This window comes from Scylla paramamosain, chromosome 8 (assembly GCF_035594125.1).
Source record: "Scylla paramamosain isolate STU-SP2022 chromosome 8, ASM3559412v1, whole genome shotgun sequence".
Classification (NCBI taxonomy): Eukaryota; Metazoa; Arthropoda; class Malacostraca; order Decapoda; family Portunidae; genus Scylla; species Scylla paramamosain.
The window spans coordinates 132,501-139,956 of record NC_087158.1 but is presented as its reverse complement, the minus strand read 5'-3'; positions in this window follow the sequence as shown (position 1 = coordinate 139,956).

The window sequence follows — 7,456 nt, the reverse complement described above, 5'->3', positions numbered from 1 at the left end:
CTTATTTATATTAAATTAATTTCTCAGTGTTTTGTGATGAAAAATGTTGCTCTTTACTCAGTCATTACACTATCTGTCTGGTCTGCTGGGTGTTGTGGTCTTCTCACTGCACTATATTTGCTTCAGACAGGTGAAGATATTATCTCTCTCAGTGATAACAAGGGATTCCCAAGCAGCAACACACCTTTAGGTCCTTACTAAGCTGTTTGCTTTCACTACTTTACACTGCAGTAATAATACTATCAAGAGAAAAAACAACTACAGCATAAGAAAAAGAAAGCTGTTGACTAGTACACTGGTTGTTTACAGATGTACTACCCTGACATGGATGCTGCCCTGCTTGTGTTGTGGTGTGTGAGGTGGGTACTGGCTGCATTGTACTGAGCCAAACAGAAGTCCCACAATCTCACCAGGGCCTGGGGTGCACCTTGCTGCCCACCAAGTAACATGCTGGGCTTTCATGCCTGTGTCCTGGCTCCAGTCCACAATGCGATACCTTTCTCCTGAGACTCAGATTTATTTTAACTTCCAGATCAGTATTTCAGTGTTCTGAGTGTTCTTCTCTTGTTGGTAGTTTGAAGCTATGCCAGTGGGCACATCCTGGCTTGAGGTGATGCAGGATAAGGATGCAAGTCGTGATCACATAGTGAAGCTCTACCTCCACCTCAAATTTCTTCCACCATACTAAATTTATCTCAGACAGGTGAAGATATTAATTATCAGTCAGTGTGATAACAATGCTTTTTCAAGCACCATCACACCTCTAGGTCCTTTAGGTCTTTGCTAACCTGTTTGCTTTCACTGCTTTACAATAATTATAGTATTAGAGAAAAACCAACTACACTATAAAAAGAAGAAATATGTAATGTAACACAACTGTTGTTTACAGATATAATGCCTTGAAGCATCACAGAAACATTGAGAACTTCATCTGAGGGAGGGACAGATTGGCAGAGAGGCTTTCCCTGGATACTGAACCTCTGCCAGGACACTGAGGGAAGCCTGAGCCTGACACCTTGCTAGACATTGAGGGAAGCCTGAGTCTGACACCTTGCTGATGGCAAGAGTGGACTATGGTCTGCCTTGACTGACCTCATCTTGTAACAAATGGTTATTGATATGGCAATGTGCTGTGCATGTGGTGTCATGGAGGCACAGTGGTTTAAGGCAGTGGTCCTCAACTGTGGGGGGCACAGACACTCTTCCAAGGGATGTGAGCACAGAACGGGATGGGGAAAAATCCCAGAAAATTACAGACTCATTGACTATTAGTACAAACAAGATACACCTGTTATCCCTAGCCAAGGGCTATCTATCTATATATCTATCTGATTCTGTCTATCTATGGTGGCATAGATGCACTGAACCAGCTTTAGGGGGGTCCAGCTTACGAAATGTTGAGAACCCCTGGTTTAAGGCAAAGGTGAGGCATGTTAAAATTAAGTAAGCAAACATTTTCTTTTTTATATAAGAGGGCTACTGGCAAAAAAAAAGGCAACTGAGAGTGCCAGTCCCAAAAGAAAAGTCAAAAGGATCATCCAAAATTTGAGGATAAGTGTCTTGAAACCTCCTTCCTGAAAGAACTGAAGTCATGGGAAGGAGGAAATACAGAAGCAGGCAGGAAGTTCCAGAGCTTACATGTAACATGTACATAGCTTTGACTCATTCATTCCACATAGATTCATGTTACTTTGTTGCCCTCATTATGATGAGCAATAAATTAATTCCTGCACTTTGTATTGATCAGTGTCAAGGGTGTTCTGAGGGAGCCACTTGAGCCTGGAGGCTGAGGAGAGACTGGAGCTGTCCTCACCCCAGCCCAGTCACCCCCACACCCTCCACCCTGCACCCTGCACAACCAGAAACAGTGGACTGGCAAGCTGAGGTGAGGCAGGATGCATTCTTGTACCTTTCAACTTCTATTCCACTTCCTCATCCTCCATTTCTCTTCCTTCTTAACACACACACACACACATACACACACACACACACACACACACACACACACACACACACACACACACACACACACACACACACACACACACACACACACACACACACACACACACACACACATACATCACAATCAACTAGATAATCAACTTAAGCATTTCTGTATTTTTGGTACATAAAAACAAGTTGGAGCATGTACAACTACAAAATGAATTAGGTTGAAAATATCAGATGGCTCTCTGAAAAAAAGAAATGTCAGCACAGTAATTTCACAACAAGAAAAGCAAGAGGTGACATATTAATGGAGACAGTGACAGATGTATGTTCTGTTTCTAGGCAGACTCAGAAGGTAAATGCCAAAGTTTGCTCCCAAGTGCCCATCTGTCTCTCAGATCTTGCACAAAGCATGTATACAAATGCCACTGTTCACCCTCCATGGGATTTGTCAAGTAGTAACTGTATGCTGTCTTGATCCTGGCAACTGAGGAAAGCATGAGTGCCTTAGATTGTACTTCTTGTGTGTTTTGCTGTTCTTAAAAAAGAGGATAGCTTAGAGTCTGGGGAACAGAAAAGAGAACATGTTATAGAAAAGCTGTGCATGTGGTTGGAAATATGTGGGAAGAAAAATATTTATGTTGAGAGAGAGAGAGAGAGAGAGAGAGAGAGAGAGAGAGAGAGAGAGAGAGAGAGAGAGAGAGAGAGAGAGAGAGAGAGAGAGAGAGAGAGAGAGAGAGAGAGAGAGAGAGAGAGAGAGAGAGAGAAAGTGGATGTAGGTCAAGATGAAATTATTTATTCTATTTATTTGTTTTTTTATTTATTTTTGTTTATTTTTATTTTTTGCAGTCTGATGACTCTGGGAAGAGGAAATCAATAGAGAGCAAGCAGAGAGAAACCTTTTTGTGATGCCATGAGTCAGGAAGAGACCAATGAGAACAAGGAGGGAGACATCTTTGATGTTATGACTCAAGGAAAATGTGTAGATCAATAGTGAGCAAGGAAAGAAACCCTAAATTTAGCGTGGTGCACTTGTGGCACGGGAAAGACATGGTGGAGGTGCTTGGTGAGCAAGGAGTGAAGGAACCAGCATTGTTGTGGTGTGTTTCAGAAAGGTTAAGGAGGAGGCATTGGTGACCTGAGGCCCTGGGACACAACACACCCTGAGGCTGGTGAGTGCTGTGCTCACCTTGGAAGACTGCTACTCCTGCCCTGACCACTACATTGAGCCAGGTCTTCCCATTGCTGCCCTTGTTAGGTTCCTTCATCCACACTGTCTCATGCCCCAAGCACTTCACTGCTCTGATAAAAAAAAAATAAAAATAAAAATAAATAAATAAATAGATAAAAAATAAATAAATAAAAATAAATAAATAAATAAATAAATAAATATATATATATATATATATATATATATATATATATATATATATATATATATATATATATATATATATATATATATATATATATATATATATATATATATATATATATATATATATATATATATATATATTATAACCCCAGCTATCCGGTATTTAACTACCCTGAATTATCAAGCAACCGGATTTTTTTTAAGGGAAATAAACAAAATAATATTTAAAAAATCACGAATATTTGAAATTGGCGCCAGGAAAGCCGTGCTAGTGGAATGTTTTGCTTTCCTGCCACTGGCGGCACTGTGAGTACTCCCAGCCACTCGCATAAACAAATTTGTTAGTTGAGTGTTTCTGCCGAATATCCATACAGTTTCCTTAATTATCCGCCATGCCGAAGGTCCCAGACAAAGGTAAACGTAAACATCGGCTGCGTTACAGCAAACACCAATATCGTCAGTGTCAGAGCCTACACTGGTTGACAGGCTTATGCTTGTGAAAGAAAACCCAGATAGCCTCCCATCTTCATCTAACTAGTGATATATATGAATAAAATCAGTGTCAAGGAACTAGTTTTGCAAGACATATATGCAGCAGTGAATAAGGAACATTAGTATGTGCCCTGAAAATTTACGCAAGTGTCATCAGATGAGTAAATACAGTCCTTTTACTTTATTTTATTTTTCTTTCATTTGTATCTAGCATACAAGTACTAGTGTACAGTATTTTACTTCGGTTTTTACTGAAAATAGGATATTTATAAGAGTAACACTCAACCAACCGGAAAATCCAGCTATCCGGAACACACTATCCCCCATGGGTGCCGGATGGCTGAGGTTATAATATATATATATATATATATATATATATATATATATATATATATATATATATATATATATATATATATATATATATATATATATATATATTGATTTAATTACTATTTCCATGTTGTTTACCACTAAGCTTGACTTTTTAATGTTGTGTTGGTCTGCAACACTGCTAATTGTGAAATATATGCAGATTTCCCGGTCACATAATTTAGTGGAGCCTCGATTCATGAACATTCTTGTTCAGGAACAAAGCGGTTCACGAACAGATTTTTCGAGTAATTTTTGCATGTGTTTAGGAACGGTGTTTCGATGTGCGAACGCACAAACACCCCGCAAGACGCCGGCTAGTCCCGTTGATAAGAATCTGTAATAAATGCGCGCATCCATCACCCTAACCTAACTTGCGAGTGATTATCATACACTGGCAAGTCTCCTAGGCATCGAGCTATAGCTTGGCACTGATTCCAGGGTCAGACGCCTTCCCAGCTGTTTGAGGAAGTGTTGGAAAGCAGGGATTGTTGTGTCACTCATGACAGCATGTGCTCTGCCATCCGGACACTTTTACCTTGTGTTCCGCTTTCTGGACGCCCGAGAAATACTACACCTGCTACAGACAGGCGCACAAGATGTAAGGTTGTCAAGAACCCCTGGATCACAGGCACTGCATTCAAACAAGGGGCACGAGGTGGAATTTGGAAAGCACGTGGTCATGAGTAGCGCAATAGTTTCTGCTGCACACACACTCGTATGCTCCAATATTTCCCGCCAGCCAGCGTATGCTTGATGCAAGGCAAGATTTCGAGTCCCTTCCTCTGGAATCACCATCTTTGCAACCATCCTGAAGGTCAAAGTAAGAAGTGGCAGACTAAATATGAAGGCATGAGATTTACTGAAGGTGGGGAGGGGGTAAGGGGAACCCAGGTCTATCGAAAAGGTGATGGATGAACACATTTATTACAGCTCCTTAGCAAGCTGACGAGATAGGTAGTCGGCGTTTGGCCTAGCAGCTTTTCGCGATTACGATTACTGCAGTTTCATTATATATTTTGTCACAAAAAAAAATGCAATGTTCCTGAAGCTGGAACGGTCATTGTATTTACATCAATTTAAATGGGAAAATTTGTTTCGATTTGCGGTGTGTGTGTGTATATATATATATATATATATATATATATATATATATATATATATATATATATATATATATATATATATATATATATATATATATATATATTCGAACATAATAGTTACTACATCTTTAAATATTTCAAGCGGAAAACCGGTTTCAGTTAATGGGTTTTTGTTTATACAAGATACATTCATTATATTACCGCCTCCATGTTGTTTACCACTAAAGTTGACTTTTTAATACCGTGTTTGTCTGCAATACACTTGCTAATTGTAAAATATATGTGAACGTCTTTTATATCAATGTGAGCCACATCAAATAAAAACAGTTACGAGTACAGTTTTCAGGGCTCCATGTGAAGGAGTTTGGACAACAAATTGTTGCCTGATGAGATAATAGAACATTCATGGCTAGCAACTAAATGCAGCAACTTGGTGCACTTACCAAGTTAATGGCGGTGCATTTCTTGACTGGCCCTTCATGTCGACCACTTGTCCGTTATTCCTCGGCCTTGATGGCGAGCGGCGGAGAGACGCAGAGTGGATGTGATGGGTGGTGGAGGGGATGAGGGTGACCACCGCTCCGCTAAGCACAACCACGTACGTAAATGTTAGAATGGCAGTTGTTGAGGGAATTAGGTTTAAATATATGACGTAAGAGACTAAATCATGACTTTTCTTCAAGTCATATGAGCTGGGAAGCACGGAACTGTTTTCAACAAACCCTTCTCTCCATAGCAAGGAATAAGAACTTTGAACGACGGAATTACCCCGTCCCACCACCCCTCTCCCTCCACCATCAGGAAACGTGAGTTATAAACCATGGAATTACTCTCCGCCCCTTCCCTCCCTCCCTTCCCCCTCCCCTCTCCTCCACGAGAGTCTTGAACGATGTACTGCGTACGAGTATTTACGTAGTTAGGCCTGCATTCTGGAGCGCATCGCTCTCTCGCCACGATTATTTTCCAAGGCCATAGAGATAATTAGCCGAATTATCAAGTGTTTCTCCTTTAAATATTGTATAAATCCTATTAGTCTGTCACTAAAACCGTATAAAAAAAAATCTTTAAAAACCCGTGAAACTTCAACTAGAGCCTTGTAAGCCAATGTGGTGGAGGTGCAGCGCAGAAGTGTTTCAAATATGGTCCTTTCTGTGCCTCCGGCCCTTCCCCGCCTAGCCATCATCCCTCCACGCTCTGGAAGTGTGTGTTAATCATCCTGTCATCCTTCTGCCTGATCGTCCACTGCCGTGATCAGGGACGCGACGCTCACACGCGGGGCTCACTTATCACATTTCACGGGCCGTGGGCGTGGGCGCGCTCCTCCTGGCGGTCTCGACACTCGACCCGGACGTGCTTGCCACACCACGCCTGTCATTTGGGTTGCAATTATCTATTTTTACGATCACACTATTGTCTTAAACTCGCATTGTCCGTTTTTAATACCAAGCTACCATATTTTCTGTAAATCTATGTAAATTGTTCACATAATACAACCCCCAATGATGCAATCAACTGATTTACGTACATTTTATTTGGAAAACTTAATGCGTGTCAACTGTGTATGTGTCTGGGGCCGCCGCTCATCCACCAGTCCTACAGCACCACTTGTTTTGCCGACGAGTGCTTGGGGAATCAGTGCAGCAGTTACCATGAAGTGCTGATTCAGGAGAAAGCAGACCTTACGGTGTTGGGATGTGAAGGACAGAGCAAGTGGCTACAGTTTTTCGCTGTTGTTCGTCTGATAATTTAAACAATTTCCTTATGATTCATTCTTGAGGGTGTGTGCGCATTTCTAATGATTCGTTCATATTCGTTCATGTGTGTGTGTGTGTGTGTGTGTGTGTGTTCAGGGAAGATCACATCATTTCAATACTGAATGTACGTACAACCTCTTCCCCCTTCCTCTCCTACCCCACAACACCCAGACTCCTCCCAACTCTCTCTCTCTCTCTCTCTCTCTCTCTCTCTCTCTCTCTCTCTCTGTTGGACTGACTTTTTCCCCGCAGTGGGGCAGCAGTGGCCACGTGTCCTGGCCTGCCAATGCTCAACCTCACCCCTTGACTGCTCCCTCCCTTTTTATGGAACACTTACCTAGAAGACTTGCCCGTATAGCTGAAGAAATGTAGTTCAAAGTGCTCTCTCTCTCTCTCTCTCTCTC